The sequence below is a fragment of the Aotus nancymaae genome, unplaced genomic scaffold, assembly GCF_030222135.1.
Source record: "Aotus nancymaae isolate 86718 unplaced genomic scaffold, 86718_ANA_hifiasm-v0.15.2.pri h1tg000108l, whole genome shotgun sequence".
Lineage (NCBI taxonomy): Eukaryota > Metazoa > Chordata > Mammalia > Primates > Aotidae > Aotus > Aotus nancymaae.
The window spans coordinates 29647050-29670403 of NW_026988523.1; the positions used below are offsets into that span (position 1 = coordinate 29647050).

The window sequence follows — 23354 nt, forward strand, 5'->3', positions numbered from 1 at the left end:
CTCTAACCCAGTATATCCTGGGCACTGTTTTGGTTTCTCATTTCTACTGGTTGTACCTTTTGTAATAATAATTTTTCTTTTAGAAGAAACCAAGTCTCTTTTATTTATGCACATAAAATTAGTTACAAGCATATAACACAATCTGATAGTTCTAGTTTACCTGGGAATGTAGAATATATATTTCATTTATATAATTAACTTTTCACAATTGGGTCTTACATGGAACTGGTGGTGAAGTTCAGAAAGTCAGTCTGTTTTCCTGATTGGCACTTCAGAATCATAAACTTTTAGAACTAGAACATCAGAGATTATTTTTATTCCATACCCTCAAGTTACAGATGACAAAACAGAAAACCAGGAGAGTGAGATTAAGTGACTTGTCCATATTCAAAGAGCTAGCTCTGGTCAAAATGAGCACACTGTATAAATCTACTTACTCCCATTCCAGTAATCTTTCCTTGACTTCACATGTATCACTAGCCCTCAATTTTCCATGGGATCTACTTTGTGGATTTATTAGCAAAAACTGCCTTTCTTTGGCCACTCAGCTAAATCTCTTACTCCTGCAGATGCATACCAAAGAAAAAGGTATGTACCTAGGAAATTTAATCACTTAAGCAAATCATATTTAGGGAAGGAAATCATCTATAAAGAAAATCATGGAACTGGGTATGGTGGCTTACACCTGTAATCCCAGCACTTTGGGAGGCTGAGGTGGGTGGATCACGAAGATCAAAACCATCCTGGCCAATATGGTGAAACCCCATATCTACTAAAAATACAAAAATTAGCTGGGCATGGTGGCACACACCTGTAGTCCCAGCTACTCGGGAGGCTGATGCAGGAAAATCGCCTGAACCTGGGAGGCACAGGTTGCAGTGAGCCAAGATCTCGTCACTGCACTCCAGCCTCGAGACAGAGCAAGACTCCATTTATGTTTTGCTCATCACCACTAAAGATATAACTGAATTTGGAAGTATTCTAATGTTATAACTATTTTGTACCAAGACAGTAGGACAAAATTATGTATGACATCGGGATAATTTTTCTCTTCTACTGATAGTTTGAAGCTACTTCTTATACACCATTCAGAAATCACAGCTATACCTATTTTTTTTTTTTTTTTTTTTTTTTTTTTTTTTTTTTTACTGTCTCACTCTGTCACCCAGGCTGGAGTGCAATAGTACTATCTTGGCTCACTGCAACCTCCGCCTCCTGGGTTCAAGCAATTCTCATGTCTCAGCCTTCTAAGTAGCTGGGATTATAGGCATGTACCACCACACCTGGCTAATTTTTGTATCATAGAGATGGGGTTTCACCATGTTGGCCAGGCTGGTCTCAAACTCCTGGCCTCAAATGATCCACCTGCCTCGGTCTCCCAAAGTCCTGGGATTACAATTGTGACCACCAGGCCTAGCCTATAGCTCAATTTTGAACAGGACAAAACATAAAACCAAGAGAGAAATAAACCAGCAACTTTTAACATACTGTATTATTTCTTACCCAAAAGTGTTGGTCAGGCATGGTGGCTCACGCCTGTAATCCCAGCACTTTGGGAGGCTGAGATGGGTGAATCACCTGAGGTCAGGAGTTCAAGACCAGTCTGGCCAACATGGGGAAACCCCGTCTCTACTAAAAATACAAAAATTAGCCAGGCATGGTGGCACCCGCCTATAATCCCCACTACAAGGGAGGCTGAGGCAAGAGAATCACTTGAACTAGGGAGGCAAAGGTTGCAGTGAGCTGAAACTGCGCCACTGTACCCCAGCCTGGGCAACAGAGTAAGGCACTGTCTCAATTTAAAAAAAAAAAAAAAAAAAAAAAGTATACAGCCTGAAAGCATCAAAGCAGTAACTTTCCTCACATTCATATTTATTCAAGTTGATTTGCAGGAAGGCAACATTTCTTCTTCCCCTGAGGAAGGCCCACCATCAGTACAGTAATGCCCAATTCTCTCCTGATGAAAACCTTAACATCCTGACTCAATCATTCAAAAAGCACTTAATAAGGACTCACTCTTAATGCCAGGCAGGCTGCTAAGTGAAGAGGATGCATCAGCCAGTAAGTCATCATCTCTGCTTTCCAAAAGTTCATCTAATGGACTGGTTCCAGAGAAAACCCCAAGATAGAGACCAGCCAACTTCCTTTATTTAATAAAAGGTTTACTAAGTGCCAGACCATAGACAGAAAAAGGTGAAGAGGAAATTTTAAAAGGTGAGAGGATTTTTCAATTTACTAAACAAATTTACGAAATAACTTGCTCCTAAGAGTATTAAAGTCGTATGCTCCTCTTCAAGGATGTCAATCATCAGAAATTGACTGTAAAGGTTTTTTATGTATGATAATATCTAACCAAATAGTTTGGTCAAAGGCACTATTTCCTTAATCTTACTAATCTGAGAAACCAATTAGATACGGATCTACATTGAAACATTTTAAAATATCTATTATATAATATCTATATTGCACGAATGTGGTTGATATTACCAAAACTGGGATGAGTTGTTTCCTGTGTAGACAGAAGCTTCCAATAGAATGTACTCTAAGACTCTAGGGTCAAACACATAAATTATAAATCCTGTTAAACTTTCTTGCCCCATACTGAGTGAGTACAAGTAGTATAGGCAACCCTTCACAATTAATACCTCCTGGGTTCAAGCAATTCTAGAGATGGGGTTTCGCAGAGATGGGATTTCACAATTACATAGGCCAAGTTCTCGGAGTGAAGGTTTCTGCTTTTACTTCTCCTTTCCACAAAAACTACAAAAGCTATCAATTAGTACACAAGCCGCCTGGTAAACGTGTTCTGAGCCTTCTTGAAATTAATACAAGAAACCAACCTTTCTAAGAGTGAGTCCTATCCCATTATTATTATTATTATTATTTTTTTTTTTTTTTGAGATGGAGTCTCGCTCTGTTGCCCAGGCTGAAGTGCAATGGCACCATATCAGTTCACGGCAACCTCCACTTTCCAGATTCAAGTGATTCTCCCTGCCTCAGCCTTCCAAGTAGCTGGGATTACAGGCGCCTGCCACTACGCCCAGTGAATTTTTTGTATTTTTAGTAGAGACAGGGTATCACCATGTTGGCCAGGCTGGTCTGGAACACCTGACCTCGGATGATCCATCTGCCTCAGCCTCCCAAAGTGCTGGGATTACAGGCATGAGCCACTGCGCCTAGCCCCCATTATCATTTTTAACACTATTATTGGTAGTAGTGGTGGTGATAACAAGTGCTAACTTTGCAGTTCATAAAATACTTTCAAATATATTATCTCATTCACTGAAAATAATGAAGAAGGGATAAAAGGAAATATCAAAGGCAATTATCTCAACCATCAAAAACCAACCACCAATTTTTTTTTTTTTTAAGGGACAGAGTCTTGCTCTATTACCCAGGCTGGAGTGCAGTGGCACAATCATAGCTCACTGTAACCTCAAACTCCTGAGCTCAGGCAATCCTCCTGCCTTAACCTTCTGAGTAGCTAGGACTACAGGCGAATGCCACCATGCCTGGCTAATCAAACTCAATTTCACTGAAACTGAAGAACAAGCATTTTCAATTCAAGAACTTATTTCTATCAAAAAAGCATTAGACTGACTCTAGCAATACAAATTTAAAAAAAAAATTCCCCTTAAATGCTAGGTCTAATTGATTCAATGTATAAATGTTAAGATTACAGTCTCAGCAAGAATTTGACACTATAAATCTTTGTTTACCTCAATCTCTTTCCCAAATGCTTTACCCACAGTTAAATGCTTAATAAATATTCTTCTACAGAAGGAATACTAACAGTGAAGAAGCTGCTCTATGAAGACAAACTCACAACATCCAGCACTCAAGTACCGTTTGAAGATTTAGCTAACATTTACTGTGCACTTAATTCAAGTACCATGCATTACTTGTGGGTTAGATGCATCTACATAAATCATCTCACTAACCTCATGAACCATGACCAGATCCTCTTGGATTCCCAGTACTAAACTGATTAGATCTCAAATACCAGATGGTTCTAATACTAGCAACTTTGGCTGGGCAGGGTAGCTCATGTCTGTAATCCCAGCACTTAGGGAGGCTGAGATGGGTGGATCACCTGAGGACAGGAGTTTGAGACTAGCCCAGCCAACATGGTGAAATCCCGTCTCTACTACAAATACAAAAATTAGCTGGGCATGGTGGCATACACCTGTCAGCTTCTTGGGAGGCTGAGGCAGAAGAATCGCTTGAACCTGGGAGGCAGGGGCTGCAGTGAGCAGAGATCACGCCACTGCACTCCTGCCTGAGTGACAGAGCAAACCTCTGACTCAAAAAAAATAAAAAATACTGGCAACCTTGATCCCACCTAGTTAATCCTTGGAACTCAGCTCCTACTGGAACTCAACTACTTGCTCTAAGTCTTAAACAATTTTTTTTATGCTTTCTACTAGATATTGCTCAAAATAAATCCTTGTGCCTGTTCTGAAGATACTAACTCCAGAGTAAAGATCACTCATCCCAGGTAGGGCACATGGTGATAGTGCCCATATCTATAAGTCCTCTCTTAGACAGCACAAGCTAAAGAATAAACCTAGAATGCTAACAAAACTGAATTTCAGTTGGGTGAAAGACACTAGATGTTGGTATTATTCCCAGCCTCAAAACCCTTTTCTAGTCCTCTGAATACAGAAAGCTTTTTCTATTTGAATGAACTGAGCAGGTAAGTTTGACTCAAGGGTCCCTACCTGCATACTCATCAGAGAGAACTAGGGGAAAACAAAAAATATTCCAACTAGCATGACCACATTACAATGTTAACAACACATTACTCACCATTGTGCTACAAGAAAGAACCTGCAAGTAGGCAGGAACTTTCAGGAAGCCAAAGAAACAAACAAAATTCTCCTAGTCCTCAAATGCCAAAGCAGGTCACACTGTCCAGTTTATACCCATGTATAAGTGGGTGGAGAGGGAGAAGGGAGAGGCAAGGGGAAGAGAGGAAAAGCATTATTGAGCAGGTGTGCTTTACAGCCTCAAAACACGTTTCTTTCTTGGATTCATCAAGAACATTTTTAACAACAACAAAAAACTGGGGTTCCACTATTTTTATGACTTTATATATTCACAGAGAACAATCCAATATATGTAAATGGTGGCACAATGTAATAATGGCTGCAGACATTCCTTTTGGAATCCATCAGAGCTATACCTAAATTCTATCTGTTACTTTCTTGATTTGTGACCTTGGGTAAATTATTTAATCTACTGCTTAGCAGAGACTTCAGCTGACATTCACAATAGTATCCTCAGAAACTTAAACAGTGCCTAAATCACACTAATACATATTTTGGATGAATTAATCTGTAAGGGAGCATAAGAGTATCTGTTTTATGGAATTTTTATGAGTATAAATGAGATGTTATATAAAGTGTTTAATACAACTCAGGCTAGGATCTCGCTATTAAACAGTAAAGTTTACTTCCCTTTATTCTCCAGCCAGGTCAGAAGTTATGACAGAAGAGCTGTGGCAAGGAATAAGACAGGATAAACATGGTAGAAGCCAAGCATTAGAAGATGTTTACTACTATCACCATGTGCCATACCTAAGATGAGTGGTGCTTATTCTGGAGTTAGCAGCTTAAGAACAGGTACAAGGATTTCTTGTGAGCATTACCTAGTAGAAAGTATTTAAAAATGCTTAAGACTGTGAGAGCAAGGAGCTGAGTTCCAGGAAGCAGCTGAGTTGCTAGTCAGAAAATCTGAGAACATTTAGTCTTGGAAGATGAAATTAAATAACAGTGTCAGTCAAATTAAATATCAGTCTCAGTCCCTTATGGTAGGTGAATAACAAATGTTAGCTGATTGAGAAAATTATATTTTGAATCCTCAGGTATCTTTATCACATAGATAAAAATCTGGCAAAAGAAGAAAACAAGAAGGGGTAGGAATGAGTCACACCTTAAATATACATGACTAAGTATTTTAAAAGCAAATACAAAAGATTTAAGGCTATTCAACCCCGAAAAAAATCTCCTAATAGCAAAAACACTCAATTGATTTATAGTATTTACTCTCCCTTTCAGGTAATAAGATCTATGTAAGTAAATTGTTTTTAACTGCTGACAGGGTAAATAAGCCTGAAAGATTTGGGTCTAAAGCTCTCTTCCTTTTACTAAAAACAAACAAACAAACAACAAAAAAAAAAAACTAATGGGCCTTTGAGGCTTTACTTCTCCCACAGCTTTCAACTCAGGCAAGCCTATCTTCTTGTAGGGGAGAGTGGGGGGAAACTATTGTATCTTCAAATTGGGAGTCAGAGAGAATATGCACTTAAATCCAAAATCTGAAGAAATCTTTCCCCTTGAATATGAAGAATTGAATCTCAGAAGAGAGCTCTAAGAAATCCATGCCACTGTTGCATTAAGAGCCTAATAGACATAGTACACACATTTTGTGTATAAATATAAGGAAAACCGACACAGAACTGAAACAGCTTGTGGTTAAACCTCATCATAATGTGGTCTTCAACTTCCCATTTCGTTTTCCAGGCATCGTTCTGTGTTTTTAACCACTTGACCCACCTCCTCTCAAGCAATATGATCTAGTAGAAAGAGCACTAAACAACAATCAAAAGAATGGGCTGTATACACCAAGTCCTACTACCTACTAGGCATGCAAACATAAATCAGTTACTTAAACCCTGAATTCAATATTCACTGAGAATGCTGAGCCAGACTCAGTACTTTTCAAAGTTGTCTACCAAGGTACCCCACTTTGGAGAGAAATGAGAAACCCACCAAACCCAGCTCCCCCTATTGCTATTACCCAGACTGAAAATGTGTGTGCATCATTCTTATGTATCCTTTTTTCACGATAATCAGTTACCAAATTCTATTTATCTCTCTTCAGATTACTCAACTCTCTCCCCCTTCCTGCATTACCATCAGCCTTGTAGACAGTCTTTTTCCTGGACTATTGTAACAATCCTCTAACTGGTATCCTTTCCTATATTTTATACCACGAATCTGAATCAGTTGTCCTAAAGTACTAATTCATACAATTCCCTGCCCAGAGATTTTTCACTATAAGTATAAAAACCAAATTCCTTTGGCTGAGATTTAAGTCTCACTCCAATTTATCTAACTCTCTAACTTTACTAATTTTACTGATCTTATTGCCCTCCTAGGTAAAATACTGTGCTACAAACTACTTGTTCTGCCCCCAAAACAAGGTGAGCTCAGCTCACTAGTCCTCTGCCTTGAATGTTTCCCCGCTGTATTCTTCTCTTCTCTAACATCTAGATTACCATAAAAGTAAAATGTTTCCCTATCTATTCCTTTTAAACTTCTATATAGCTATGTAACCATACTCCTCACTTGGTATGTAGTGCCTAGGACTTTGTATTACTATTTATCTCTTCAGCAAAATATTCAGTGTTCATAAATAATTTGTGAGTTCTTAATGACTTCAACTGTTTCTACAATATACTGGAGGCCTAATTTTTCAGAGAGCAGATAGCCAATAAACTGTTGATAGTAATTAGTACCTTAGACAAGACATTTACATTTTCTGGGTCTGATTTTGCTCACCTAGAAAATGATATGTAAATCTCTTTTCAGTTCTAAAATGTGATATACTATATATATATTGCTATATTGCCTGTATTTCTCACGTTTCTTTTTCTTCTGTATACGCATTTATCTACATGTAACCACATCCTATGTAACCCAGAATATATATTTCCAAGGGGCCAATTCTCCTACTGCTTATTTATTTACTGGGTAACACCTCCTTGGAATCTCCTTAGTGCATTTTGCCCAGATTCCAGTGCACAACAGGTGTTCGGTGGAAAGGAATTTGTAGTTTCAATCAGGCAGCAAACATCAAGGGAAATCTGCATAGATCATTTAAATCTCAATTTTCATAATGAACTAGTATATTATAAAAAATTACAAAGATGTGAGAAAGAAGGAACTTAAAGTTGTTAAGATGACAGGACACCTTGTGCCAAATAGCTAGGAATTTATTTTAGGCAAGCAAAGAAGCTAGAACACAGCAACTCTTAAGTCTAACTCTCAAATTCTATGTTCAGTGTTCTAAGAAGGGGTATGGAAAGTCTCTGACCTTGGTCAGTAAACAACAGGGACCAAGTATTCTTCATGTCAAAGAATCCTGTCCCTTAGAACTGATAGAATATTTCAGGAAATGGATGGTTTAACACTTAGCCAGGTGAGCTACCAGTTCAAGGGAAGCAAAAGCAGATGTTCACAATGGAACACATAAGAGGAGATAAGTTTCTAAAATACATTTTTGTTAGAGCCAGGCACGATGGCACACGTCTATAGTCCCAGCTGCTCAGGAGGCTGGGGTGGGAGGATGGCTTGAGCCCAGGAGTTCAAGACCAGCCTGGGCAGAGATTAAAAACAAAAACAAAAACAAAATAACTAAAATAAAAAAAGACCAGCCTGGGCAACATAGTACGACCGTGTCTCTACTAAATAAATAAACAAACTACATTTTTGTTAGCTAGCAGCATTGTATTTTCCCATTGTCTTGCCTTAATTCTTCACATGCAACAACCTTCATGTAAATGTCAACATTTATTAACACTAAAGTTTCAGAGGAATTCAATCCTCCTTTTCTTTTGATGTTAGAAATGATTCAAAAGGCACTAGTAGACCAACTCATTTAAAATGACCCTGACTTTTCAAAGAACTATTTTAGAACACAGCACTGGTACTTTCAAAGCTCCATTCTATATATAATATTCTCCAAGTAGGTATCTTTAGAGCGTAGCCTGGATACAACTTTGATATAGTTAAGGTAAAAGGTTTATAAAGAAATCTAAGCCAGATTTTGAAGAATGAGAGGAAACAGAAGCCCTTTAAATGTTTATACCTATCCCCTTTCTGCTCCTATTCCTCAAGCCTATTTTATAACATCTGCTAACTCTTACCTACTCTGTTTTCCCGTCTTCTGCATTCCCCTCCCTCCTACCCTAAGAACAGCTCTGGGAGCCACAAGGTAAACAATCTGGTGCTAGGAACTAGGGCTCTTGCCCTCTACCCTTTTAAGTCCCCAAATAACATCAAAGAGACACAGGCAATTTTCTCTTTCCGTGATTTTTGCCCCCCAACCAGATCTTCTTATCAAGATCAGAGGGGAGACGTGGGGGTAGCAGGTAAAGGAGGGAAATAAGTCATTTACTCATAGGAACTATACTCATTAAAGACAACTCAATCAATTACACGGAGATATTTACAGCAAAATGTTTATCTCAGGCTTATTTCCCAGAGCCTATTGTGGCCTACAACTCTCATACATTTCCCATCCACCTTCTCAAATATACTAAACGTGTGCTCAGAAACGCATTCATTAAAAATCTAAGCTAAAGATAACTGCAAAAGAAAATGTCCTGCAAATTAATGTTCAGAAATGCATTTTAGATGTTTAAATGGGCCGGGCGTGGTGGATCACACCTGTAATCCCAACACTTTGCGAAGTGGCAGGAGGAGTTCGAGACCAGCCTGGACAACACAGCAAAACCCCATCTCTACAAAAAATATAAAAAATTAGCTAGGTGTGGTGTCAAAAACTTGTGGATTCCAGCTTCTTGGGAGGCTGAGGTGAGAGAATCACCTGAGCCCAGAAGGTCAAGGCTGCAGTGAGCTGTGATTATGCCACTGCAATCCAACCTGGGTGACAAAGTGAGAACTTGGCTCAAGAAAAAAAAAAATGGATTTGGGATTATCTACTTCAAAAAGATCCATGATATTGCTTTTCAGAACGCCAAGAGGAAATCACAACCTGACGGTTTAACCAAACTATCAAGAGTTGATCGCTTTTTACCTTCAAAATGGCAATTTCATATAGTTTAACTTAGTATTAATCTCTTACTTGGGGTGGGAGGAGCTTCCACAGGCAAAAACAATGTTATATCGGAACTATATGTTACAGAATTAAACACAAAATATGCTGATACACAACCTGACCTCATCATAAAAAAAGGAGTATGGTTAAAAGTACATGTATGTATCTATGTGAGAATGTGTGTATCCAAGTGGGGATATACACGTTGGTCCTCAACAGTGTTTAGTAACTAAACAGACAGGCTGCCTTTTCTTAGAGCCTATCTCCATCTCCAGTGAAGGTGTCAAGACCTTGATGACAAAAGCAGAATCTGATAGCTAGTGAAATGAGTCTGGCTGCAGGAACACACTGCCTAAAAGGCCACCAGGATCGATTCTCAGGAGTTATCCAATTGAGATGCTATCACCTATCAATTCCCATTTCATTTTCCAAGTAATGTTTGCCCTCATCCCTGCAGGAAGTTAGTCTTGATTACTTTTACTATTTATGCACATTTTAATGTAATTTTCAGTGCCAAGTGTTTGTTTATAAGCTTTATTTTTCAGGGGGTCCACCCCAATAGCCAAATTAATAGTTCACCAACGTAAAGGATGGTCTTTTGTTGTTCTTGGTCATAGTCTATTTAGTCACGAACAGTGTCTAAATGCCTACTATGTGTAAGTTTCTATGGCATGCCTCATAAGGGATACAAAGAAAAAGAGACTACTTATCTGCTCTCAAAGAGCTTACAGTATAGTAAGAGGCATGCCAAGGGCATAAATAAACCAAAATATAAGAATACACAGCTACCACATGACAAGTACCAGCAAAATGAGAGGAAGATTCAGTTGTGGGAAAGATCATATCCTGCTGAAGAAAAAAAATATCAGCAACATTTTTGTAAAAGAGATAGTTTACACTAGGACTTTAAGAACGGGTAGGTGTTTAAAAAAAAAAAAAAGGGGAGGTGGGGCTAGGCACAGTGGCTCACACTTGTAATCCCAGCACTTTGGAAGGCTGAGGTGGGCAGATCCCTTGAGGTCAGCAGTTCAAGACCAGCCTGGCCAACATTCAGAAACCCCATCGCAGCCGGGCGCGGTGGCTCACACCTGTAATTCCAGCACTTTGGGAGGCTGAGGCGGGTGGATCACGAGGTCAAGAGATCGAGACCATCCTGGTCAACCTGGTGAAACCCCGTCTCTACTAAAAATAGAAAAAATTAGCTGGGCATGGTGGCACGCGCCTGTAATCCCAGCTACTCGGGAGGCTGAGGCAGGAGAATTGCCTGAACCCAGGAGGCGGAGGTTGCGGTGAGCCGAGATCGCGCCATTGCACTCCAGCCTGGGTAACAAGAGTGAAACTCCGTCTCAAAAAATAAAATAAAATAAAAAAATTAGCCGGGTGTGCTGACTCGAACTTAATGCTTCACATGGGACACATAGTCTCAGCTATTGGGAGGCTGAGGCAAGACAATCACTTGAACCCAGCAGGTAGATGCTGCAGTGAGCCAAGATGGCGCCACTGCACTCCAGCCTGGGTTACAGGGCAAGACTCTGTCTCAAAAAAAGAAAACAAAAACAAAACAAAAAAAACAGGGCAAGTGGGGAGGGCAATGGAGAAAACAAGTTTAAAACTTAGGTGATTGAATGAACTAGATCTACCTGCAGATACATCTGAAAAGCAATGTTGAGAAAAAAAGTTGCAAAAGGATACGTGATTCTATTTATGTAAGATTTCAAAACAAAACTATATGTTGTCTATGAATACATATGTGGGGCTGGGCGCAGTAGCTCATGCCTGTAATCCCAGCACTTTGGGAGGCTAAGAACAGGCAGATCACTTGAGGTCCGGAGTTCGAGACCAGCCTGGCCAATGGGCAAAACTCCATCTCTACTAAAAATACAAAAATTAGCTGGGCATTGTGGCACGCATCTGTAATCCCAGCTACTCAGGATGATGAGGCAGGAGAATAACGTGAACCCGGGAGGCGAAGGTTGCAGTGAGCCAAGGTCCCATCACTGCACTCCAGCCTAGGTAACAGAGTAAGACTCCATCTCAAAAATAAATAAATAAATAAATAAATAAATAAATAAAGATGTGGGGGCAGGAGTATAAAACATGAAGGAATGATACACATCAATTCAGGCCAGTAGTCATTTCCTGAGAAAGAGGAAGGAGGAAAGGATGCAGGGCAGAACTTCAGCTATATTTGTAACATTTAATATTTTAAAGAGAGTAAGACATCTAAAACAAAAATGACAAAATGTTAACGTTCATCAAATTTGGGTTGTAGACTCAAAATTGGCTGTTTGGGTTTTTCACTGAGTTTTTCTAAATGTTTGAAATACCTCATTAGGCAAACTTTTAAAATTAATGAAAAGGACCAGGTGACTGGAAGGATAGAGGAGTCAACAGAGAAACAGTCAGGAGCACAATGGTTGCCTGAAACTCTAAGGAGATGTTTGACTTGGTTCAGTTTTAGACTGAAGAGGAGCCTTCACATCCCTCAGTCTGCACAAGAGGTGCTTAGAACAGGGTAGAGTGACAATAATGGACAAGAAGATTTATTGCCATCTCAAATCAGATAGCAAAGGGGAGTGAAAAATCACCTTCCCACATAACTTAAATGCCAGTGTAACCAAGTTATCTCCCCTAAAACTGCCAAAGAAACTTCCAGTTACACAGGAATTCAGATAAGCACTCACTGTGTCTCCTCTCTTCCCACCCCTCCCCTTTCCCAAATACTCACAAACAAAAACAAAATGTACCCTTGCCCACTTGAGAAAGAATTAAGACTTGGCAGCTCTGTTAAAGTGGACAGCTTCCAAACAAACTAAGGCCCTTCTCTGCGGAAGATGCTGACAGAGCCCAGAGAAAAGAATTTAAAAATCACAACTCGGACAAGTTTTGAGGAAGGCCTATCGATGGAACGTATCCATCCTTCCACATGTCCTTAAGTCCCAACTTCTCCCAGGGGAATCTCAGGACTTAGAGGATGCCCTCTATTCTGTTCTATTCTCCTCCAGCAAAAATGACTAAAACACAAAGTCCAAACTCTTGCTTAGCATTTTCAAACCAAACAATTTCTCTCCACAAAAAAATCCAATGAAAATTAAAATGCAGGGAAGATACAGAATCTGAGTATTTAATATTTTAAAGAGAATAAGACATCTAAAACAAATATGACAAAATGTTAATGTGCATCGAATTTGGGTCATAGGCTCAAAATTGTCTGGGTTTTTTCCCTGAACTTTTCTAAATTTTGTTTTAATAAATATGTTTTTTTAGATAAATATTCTTTTAATCAGTGCCCAATTTATCACAGCTTATTTAACAAGTTTCATTGGCACAATTTGAAACTAAGTTTAAAAGAAAACAACTTAAAGGGAACTTAGTGGCAGAGATAAAGACACTCAACAAAACAAATACCTTGACATTCTTCTACAACTGAATCATTACAGCTGAAAAATCCTAACGCCTTATTCATCCCAATTCAGGGCACCAAACTGCCCCTCTTCCCAATAGCACTCTGAGGGCACATCTTCTCGGTCAGACCTAGGAAAATACCACTCTTCACACTGGACGGATTCAAAAAAAGACAGTGGGATGGAATAATATTAAGTCCTTCTGCCTTCTAGTACAATGCAATGTGGCAGAATGACGCAAACACTGGAATGGGACTCGGGGGAGAACAAGAGGTGAACTCACCTTTATTAATCACCTAGTACATAACCAGCCACTGAAGACTGAATTCTAGACCAAACTATCACTAAACTACTGTGGTCCTGAGTAAACCTCAGGTATTCTATTTGAAAATGAATGAGGAAAACTAAGAAAGCATAACTGTCCCTCTAGTTGTCTGATTCCATGATTCTATAAATATGATCACTCTCAATAAACGTGTTATAGTTCAGCATAATGAAGTTACTGAAAGGCCTTTTGCTTTCTTCATCTCCAATCCACCCTACACACCACTGACATAATCTTTCTAGGATGTGAAACTTTTTTTTTACCACCCAATGCTTAAAATCCTTAAATGCCTCATCCTATACCGTAGTATAAGGTAAAGCTCTGTATTATTCAGCCTTCCCTACCTCTTCAGCCTGCCCTCCATCCCATCCTCCAGCCATATTGGTTAAGTAAAAGTTACCTGAAGAAGTCTGGCTTTCATTCCTTTAAGCTTTTGTTCATAGCGTTTTCTCAGACTAGAATGTAATCCTCCCTGTCATCTGTAGAGTATATCGTTACTTCATCTTTCAAGACTCAGCTCAAATGCTACCTCCTCTGGGAGGCTCTTTCCAACCTCTGCATGCCCAAGGCGGAACTGACCTTTGGGCTCCCACTCTCCCCTCCACATACTTCTATCACAGTATCTATCACACTTCATTCCATCTATATATTTACACATCTGTCTCCTCCCACTAAACCCATACCCTCCTGTGGGTTCCTTGTCTGACTTACCTCCATCTCAGTGCCTAGGACAGTATTTACAAGATAGGAGACATTCAACATATATTGAATGTAGTAAGGAGTAGAAAAAACAAACAAATAAGCAAAAAAACAAAACAAAACAAAAAACAGGAAAGGAGAAGGAAGAACCAATTACCACGACTGGAATGCAGGGAATGTTCATGTTTAGGTTTATCAGTACCATTTTCTTTGCCCTTCTGCTCTTTCCTAAACTCTAGTCCCCAGAGAGTTTAATTCTTTTGGCTACAGCTACCATGTCTAGCCATGAACTGCAAACTGCATTTCCGAACCTACCCTCATCACTACCCCAGCTCACACCCAGAACAGCTTTCACTTGGACATTTCATTGCCACTTTAAATCCAACACATCCCAAATTACACTCATATTTCCCTAAAATGAGGAAAGCTTCCTAACTTCTTTATTTCAGTCAGTGTCTCACACACCCAGGCTTAATGTGTCATAATCATACTTGACTCATCAGCTCTCTTCATCTCCCACATCCAGTCCCCATTAATTTCAATTTTGCCTTCACAGTCTCTTTTTCACTCTTTCCTCTCATTAACCTAACCTCCAAAACTCTAACTCGGGGACTTATCACTTCACACACCCTCAGAAATACTATAATCTCCTGACTCAAGAAGTAAGTAATCCTGTGCTGGTGACATCGCAAACAGTTTGGTAATGATTATAAAGAGGTGGCAGAGGGTGGCAGGGATGGAGGAAAGCAAGTAAACTAGAAAAAAAAGGATGAAAGAATGGCATGTGATTTTGTTTACTTCTTAAATGTGGATACTTCTGCCCATTTTTTTTTTAATTGGATATATTTTCAAATGACTTTTCTACAGGAGGAAAAATCTGACAGATTTTCAGTGAAGCTGGTATCTGGAAGAACCTCTACAAAGCACAAGTCCTTTGAGAAAGCCAGCTTAATCTTCAACAATGCAACATAATGCAGTGGGATTCTTCCAGATACTGTGAATGAAGGCTCATTCTGGCTGGAACATAAGCATCACCTACCAGTCATTCTCAGACATAAGACAGACAGCCTGAGGACACATTGGATCCATACAGATTTTTTTTTTTTTAAACAAGAGTTTCGCTCTTGTTGCCCAGGCTGGAGTGTAATGGCGAAGTCTTGGCTCACTGCAACCTCCACCTCCTAGGTTCAAGCGATCCTCTTGCCTCAGCCTCCCAAATAGCTGGGATTACAGGCCCACCACCACACCCAGCTAATTTTTGTATTTTTAGTAGAGATAGGTTTTCACCATGATGGCCAGGCTAGTCTCGAACTCCTGACCTCAGGTGATCCGCCCACCTCAGCCTCCCAAAGTGCTGGGATTACAGGCATGAGCCACCATGCCCGGACGGATCCGTACAGATTTTGAAAAGAAATTGGTCTATCAACATATTCAGTGTAGTCTAGTCTTAATTATCCACAAATGGATTATTCATTTATGGATTTCTGAGGCCAAATCTTTAATACAAGATTGACTGTTCTTCATCATCAGTGTACTCTCTCCCCACCATCAGGTAATACAAGTTTAGAAATGCAAATTTGTTTCAATATCAGTATGATCACCAAACATGAAAATAAATCTGGTTTGAAAAATAATGTATTTTCAAACCAAGAAATGTCTTTATGAAGTTCTGAATTACTTACAACAGCGCTCCTACGTTAGCAGAGATAACTGAGAGTTAAATGCACTTGAAACATAATGCTGTCCTTACTATAAGCTCTTGAGGAGAATCCAGCCATAGTCCTGAGACGTCCCCACAGGTTGGTGCACTATGAGACAGGCACAAGCAGGCTCAGCAAAGTAAGGTGTGTAAACACAAAACCTTCTGCAAGGAATTTTATGTCTCCTGGCTGTATCCCCTTAGGCTAGATCATACAGAAAAGAAGAGTCACAATGTACGGGTGCCTGCCTGACTCCTTGTCCCTGAGTTCCTGAACCACAGGGCTCGATATTTCTCATTAAATCCATCCTTTGTTCAAGGACCTACAATAACTCTATTGACCCTTCTATCAACACCCAACAGAGTCTAGCTTCTGAGTCCCCTCCACCCTCTTGCCTGCTCTACCCATGACTTGCCCAACCCACATTCTCTACAGTCACTCTCATATATTCCCCCCACACACAACTTAGTCATTCATACCATCATTGCACACTGTACATTCTATACTTTCTGTTTGGAAGATCCTTTCTTTTCTTTTATTCCCAACACAATAACTATTTCATTTACTTGAATGCCCACATTTTACAGATAAGAGAAGTAACTTGTCCAAGGTCACATGGTAAAAAGTAGACCCAAGGTTTGAATGAAGGCCCATCTAACTCAATAACCCATACCTCTTCATGACTAATCCATAGCCTCCCAAGTTCATTTCAAAGTTTACTGATTCAGAAACCACTCCTAATTTATTTCACTGATTCTTACTTTATTACTTCAAGTCTTCTCAGCCTTTACATATTTCTCAGCACATTAAATTTGCTTTTGTCCATGTTTCCTAAATGTTAAAGCTTACAATAGTCTGTCTTCCCATTTATATACCACCTTTCCCTTCCACCCTCAACCCCAAGATCAAGGACACACGTCTTTACATCTTTTATACCTCCCTAAAGCCTGTCACTTGGAGCATGGAGACTGCTTTATCCACAGAAGTGTTCAATCAATACTCAGCAAGGATGTCTTATTTAAAAACAACCAAACAACTCCCTTCTATTATATTAAGAAGTCAGCTGAATTCAGGCATTCATGTGAAAACTGCCCTGCATCTATATTCCACTTACACAAATTTTTAATTACCTGAATTTATCAAAGGCTACAAAAGAGTCCACAGTCTGCTCTTTCACAGGTCCTAAGTTCCCATAGGGAAGATACTGCTGAGGTCACATATCAAAGCATTGTTTAAGGATTTTTCCCTTTGGTGGGATGAGTGTTTAGGGTAAGGAGAGGCCTACTCATACACGCATACACACGCATACACACACACACACACACACACACACACACACTAAAATGGCCAGTATCTTACAACATGCTTAAGATACTGAGGAGCTCCAAAACTTTGACAAGTGGAACTTAGTGCCCTCATAACAATCAGAAAACTTATTTTTTTTTTTTTTTTTTTTTTTTTTTTTGAGTCGGAGTTTCGCTCTTGTTACCCAGGCTGGAGTGCAATGGCGCGATCTCGGCTCACCGCAACCTCCGCCTCCCGGGTTCAGGCAATTCTCCTGCCTCAGCTTCCTGAGTAGCTGGGATTACAGGCACGCGCCACCATGCCCAGCTAATTTTTTTTGTATTAGTAGAGACGGGGTTTCACAATGTTGACCAGGATGGTCTCGATCTCTTGACCTCGTGATCCACCCGCCTCGGCCTCCCAAAGTGCTGGGATTACAGGCTTGAGCCACCGCGCCCAGCCCAGAAAACTTATTTTTAATACTGAATTATTCAACTGTAGTTCACTTGGTTACATACACTGAATCTCAAAATTGCAAATAAAACCTTCTGAGAACTAGGAATATTGGTGGACTACCAGGCACTTCTCCACTCACTCCCAGGCTTATTCAACCCCTTCGATCCCCATGCCCTGGAATCAAGTACGCAGTTCAACTCTGGGGAGTTGCTAGATGCAGATATAAATAGAATTTACCCAGATAATCATCACTAATATTGGCAGCAACCAACTCACATAGATCAAAACAATTATTGATAGCAGATTCTGGGAAGGCTCATGTGGTTTTTAAAGATTAGATTTTCATCTCCAAATTAAATCTTTTTTTAAAATAGGAGTCTCAAAAGAAAGAGATGAAACAAAGTTTTGGGAAATTTTCCAAGTTGTTGACAACAAAAGGCCACTAAAGGCTACCTAACGATTAGCATTCATTACTGCTCACCCTGTCTTATACAAGTTATCAGATAGCTAGCTCTTGCATTGGCAAAGTTTTACATTTTTTTCTGAGGAAGCCTTCGGTACTAAAAGCAAGGAATAAGTCAAATAAGGCAACAACAATAAAAAATTAGTTTGGAAACTATCTTCCTTCCATCTTTCTTTCCATCTTGAATGTGTAATGTCCAAAGCAGATATCGGTTCAATTCTAAATTATTCATGTTAATGGATAAGTATTGGCAGAAAGGTGCTGATAATAAAAAATGGGGTAAAATCGAAAAAAACCTATTTTGGTTTTGGAATATATGTTTTCAGCATATTTACCTTCTTAATTATTCCTAGTATGAGCTAATATTTGCATTCGCTTGCAATCTCTAAGTACATAGTAACTGGCCACTTTGTCAGGGAGGTGCTCTGAGGCAAGCTGGGTCAATAGTGGAAATTAGAGCGGTCGGGTATTCAGCCTGCGGAGGAACAACATCAAGTTCATTTATTTTACAGTTTTGTTCGGCCTTCAAAATATCGATAGACTAGCACAGCAGGTTGGTTACTAAACTTTAAAAGAACTACTTGAAAAACAATGAAGACAGAGAGTATAATTAATTCTTCATTGTTTGCGCATAATGTATTCATTTGTAAATTATGCACAGCAAATGTTTAACTACCTCTGATTCTCCCTAGCCACCCAGCTTCCGTCCCTGAAGTCTTCTCCCCATCAGAAATGCAATCTCATTTACTAGGAAGAAAATGTTCTAAATGTTTTCGAAAGTTACATAGCGGGTAGGGAGGGGGAAAAAACGTTACATAGTATAGAAGCTATTCTTTAAATATTTAGGGCTTAGCTACTCTTTTGGACCAGTCTTACCACCACCTCTTTCTTTACTCTGTTCTTTTCCACCTTTGAACTAGATTCTGAAAGACAAAGGGATCCAGCCGCCTCGAAAATCTCCTAAATATACAGTACTAGAGGCCAAAGACTGAAAAATTAGCAGCCTGTGAATTTCTAAGGAAAGCGTTACGTAGGACGTATAAAAAGATAAGGAAAATAAAAGTCAACGTACTGCTAATTCTTGACTTTGCATTCACGAAAAGCTGCCTGAAAAGTTTGTGGGGAACCTCTTCCATAAAATTCCATCAGTCAGCTTCTTTCTACTTTCAAATTTTTACATCTGTATTGTACCCAGAGAAGCCACCTAGGTTAGACAGAAAGACTACCACGAGGAGGGAGAGAGAGGCTCTGAGCGCTGGTCCTTGTGAGCCGACAAGCTAAAAATACGCCGGCCCAGTAAACAAATCCCATTCCATCCCGACCAGAGCCACACCGTTAACCTAGTAATTATGAGAAGAGTGAGATCACGCAGCCCCCGGCTTACTCATCATCAGCTTCTAAAGTTTCCATCGGTTCATGGCAACTTTTCTTTTTTCTAAAGTTCTTAAGACTGCCCTAGAATACGTCAGCCTCAGTCTCTCACTCTCTCACACACACAAACACACACACACACCTTTTTCTCGCCTTTCCTCCATTACCCTATGCACCTTAGTATGGCTATCAATAGGGAGAATAAGCTTGTTTGCTTTTCATTTTAGTTTTATATTGAGATTTTTAAATGAACTTCATCCTACTGTAGGGGTAGTAAACTGCATCTTAATCACCTTAAAATTCCACCATCCCTCCCAAAAGTCTAGCCGACAAGCGGGGAGAGTCCAAACTGCCCAGCACAGCTCAGGGAGGCCAGGAACTGGAGAGCGCGGGGTAGGAACGCAGGACGCAGGTGAAAGGGAGGAGGAAACGGAGGAAAGGTTGGGACGAAGCAAGGAGCAGTCAGGGCGAGGAGGGAGTGCCGAGGGGAGATGGCTTCGGCTGAAATAGATTCAGAAAGGAGAACGGGGGCAGTGGCGATCAGAGGAGCAGAGTTTGGGAGTCTGAGAAGCCGGGAGGGGCGGGAGCAGACGGGGGACGGTGTCAGGGCGGGGGGCTCCGTTACCCTCGCGGCTCCCGGGGCAAGGCCCTAGGCCGGGGCGGAGCGCGGGGCCCGGCCGCCTCTCCTCATTCCTCGGCAGTGACCCCGGGGTCCGGCCGGCCCCTCCCCCGACAGCGATGGAGGCGGAGGCGGTGGTGGAGACTGCGACCGCAGCTGTTGCTCCGCACAGGATCTGGAGCTGGAGCCAGAAGGGACTGATCGGGACTGGCCTCCCCCAGCGGCTTTTTGCCCGCTCCACACCCGGTCGCCCCTCCGGCTCCGGCGGCTGGTTCAGGATCGGTGGCTTTCGGCTGTCCGGCCGGAAACAAGCGCCAGTTTCCGGCCGGAGCGGGTTGGTGGTGACACCCAGGCCGCCCCCGGGCCTCCTCCCGCCCCGCCCCGCCCCGCCCCGTCGCAGCCCCGCCCTTAGCGCCGCTCCCCCGGCTGCGGCCAGTTTGGCGCTTGCCCCGCGCGTGACCCCTTGTTTGCGTGACCCCTTGTTTTCCTGACCCGCGTTCCTAAAGCTCCTGGTCTGGAGCATTCTTGAACCGGAGCTGGAGGGGTACAGGGTAAACTCTTAGGACTCTGGAGTAGAATCAGTTGGCTACAGCCGTTGGGAAGCAGCTGAAAGGGGTGGAGTAGTTGTAGAAAGGTGAGAGGGATGAACATACCTCAGAATGAAAAGACTGAAATTCTAGTAACTACACAATCATTCTGGAACGACCGGAGGAAAATTCGCTTCTTCCAGACCAGTCTCCACCCAGTTATGTATTTCTCTTGTTCCTTCACTCTTGAAGTGAACATACCCTTCTCTGTAAACACACTTATTTACTTGCATAATAATGATCCCGTTGATGCATTTGCTTTAGACTTGCTAACACAGTAAAAAAAAAAAAAAGTTACATAGTGTGTTTGTAATGTCTTTTAAAACATTGTGGCATCATTCAAATATGTATTGTGTCCCTGTGATGTGTATCATTGTGCTCAGTGATATACGGGGATGCGAAAATTAACAAGCAGAGTCCCAGACATCAAGGTTTTACAATTTAGTAAAATACATAAAACTATATTAGATGTAGCAGAACTTGTATGTGTCCTATGTAAGCGACAATGAGCTGTGGCTATGAGAACATAAGCCATCCCTGCCACATAGTAGACCTTCCCTATTTGTGAAATGAATAAATATTAGGCCTGGTTGGACTGTTTCTAGAAAGAAAGGCCATTTAATAAATACGTCTTTATGAGAAACACAAAACGATGCCAAAGACATCTGAAATTTTAATTCAGATTCCTAACATTGTAGCACCTGGTCTGCATATTCAAAATAATGTTTATTGTCTAATTGGGCCCATTATTCCTATGTAAAAATAAATATTCTAGTCAACTTTTCTTTCCCCTCACTTCTGCCTCAGTTTCTAAAGGGGAGGCGTGGGGAATACACATTTTAGAATTGTCTAGCTCAGAATAGGAAACTAACACCTGAAACAGGAAATTTCCTAAACATCTGTATCTCTTAGGGATACACCTGGGTTTGGAATTGAAAATTTAGGGCTGGGCCCAAGGGCGTCCATACATACTAAGCTGACAAAGCCAAACAGGTCCGAGTGCCTTGCATGGGGTCATATCCGGGACCTACAATACAGGTTGACAAGTAAAGTCATTTGGCTTGGGCTTCAAGCATTTGGGGACCACAAATTTTAGCTGCCATTTAGTGGCAAATTTGAGGAGAAGAGCAGGATGAGATTTGGTCACCTAAATTGACTCTAACAGAACTGAACTGGAGGGGTACAGGGTGGACTCTTAGGACTCTGGGTAGAATCAGTTGGCTACAGCTGTTGGGAAGGAGCTGAAAGGGGTGTAGTTCTAGAAAGGTGAGAGGGATGAAAATACTTTAGAATGAAAGGACTGAAATTCTAGTAACTCTACATAATCATTCTGGAATGATTGTGACAACAATCACTGATCACACCTACCCTTTGCTAGATAAATCTGAGGTGGGAGCACAGATCTGTAGAAGAGGAGCCTCACAATCTGAAAGTTGCCTTGTTTCACCACAGCTATCCAGAACCAGGTCATACCCATAGAAGTATGTCTTTCTAGTCTTAATGCCACTGCCACAGACTTATCAGAACTCTCTACTCTCAATCTAAGACAGGCTTTTTCTTTTGGCAGTGACCATAAAAAGTCTCTGGATTTGAGAGCTGGGCCAAGTTGCTGGTCAAAGTCATTCAAGTGACCACACTTTATAGGCTTGCCTGGAAATTTAGGGGCCAGGAAGTGATGGGGTCGCAGTTGCTTTGTGCCTGTTTCTTGCTCTGACCATGCATCATTCATTGTTGTTTATGCAGTTGCTCAATGGGCTGCTTGTCTTTGGTCAGCCCAGGCTGTGTGGGTAGCAGTGTGGTCAGCTGGGCTGGAAGCCAGGCCACCTGTGTTCTGGTCCCAGCTCAGCCAGCCTCTAATCCATTAAGTGACTCCCTTCTCATTCCTATGTGTCAGTTTCTCTGCCTAGAAACTAGAGGCTTCTTCTCTAGTGATATGCAGCCATTTAGGCTGGCACTAGGTTGGATGCTCAGAGGCAGCTGTCTGACATAGACATTGGCAGCAGCCAGAACACGGTTGACTATATTTTGCTGCCAGGTAGAATAGTAAGGGAAAAAAGGTAAAGGCAGCAGAGAAAATCCTACCAGTATACGCAGGGCCGCACACCCTCAACTGCTATTCTGTCCAAAGTTCTCTTCCACTCTAGAGATCTGTTTTTGTTCACTTATTCTAAGGGCTGCTTCAAGAAGCTCCCTGAGCTTTTACATCACTTTAAGCAAGAGCAGAAAAACCAGAGCTTTGCATTTCACCAGAGAAACTAAAAAAAGAGACTATTTGGCCAGGTACGGTGGCTCACGCCTGTAATCCCAGCACTTTGGGAGGCCGAGGCGGGTGGATCACGAGGTCAAGAGATTGAGACCATCCTGGTCAACATGGTGAAACCCCGTCTCTACTAAAAATACAAAAAAATTAGCTGGGCATGGTGGCGCGTGCCTGTAGTCCCAGCTACTCAGGAGGCTGAGGCAGGAGAATTGCCTGAACCCAGGAGGCGGAGGTTGCGGTGAGCCGAGATCGCGCCATTGCACTCCAGCCTGGGTAAGGAGAGTGAAACTCCGTCTCAAAAAAAAAAAAAAAAGAGAAACTATTTCAATACTGGGGCTAA

At 41.1% G+C, this 23354-nt stretch overlaps 1 protein-coding gene across 1 annotated transcript in view; it reads right to left on the reverse strand.

Annotated features, from left to right (window-relative positions):
- The window catches only part of OTUD7B (OTU deubiquitinase 7B), a 65525-nt gene extending 45655 nt beyond the window's left edge, over window positions 1–19870 (reverse strand). The window contains exon 1 of the mRNA XM_064370626.1: window positions 18513–19870. The gene's annotated coding sequence lies outside the window, so the exon portion shown is untranslated. The remainder of the gene's footprint in view (window positions 1–18512) is intronic.
- Window positions 19871–23354: the final 3484 nt, after the last annotated feature.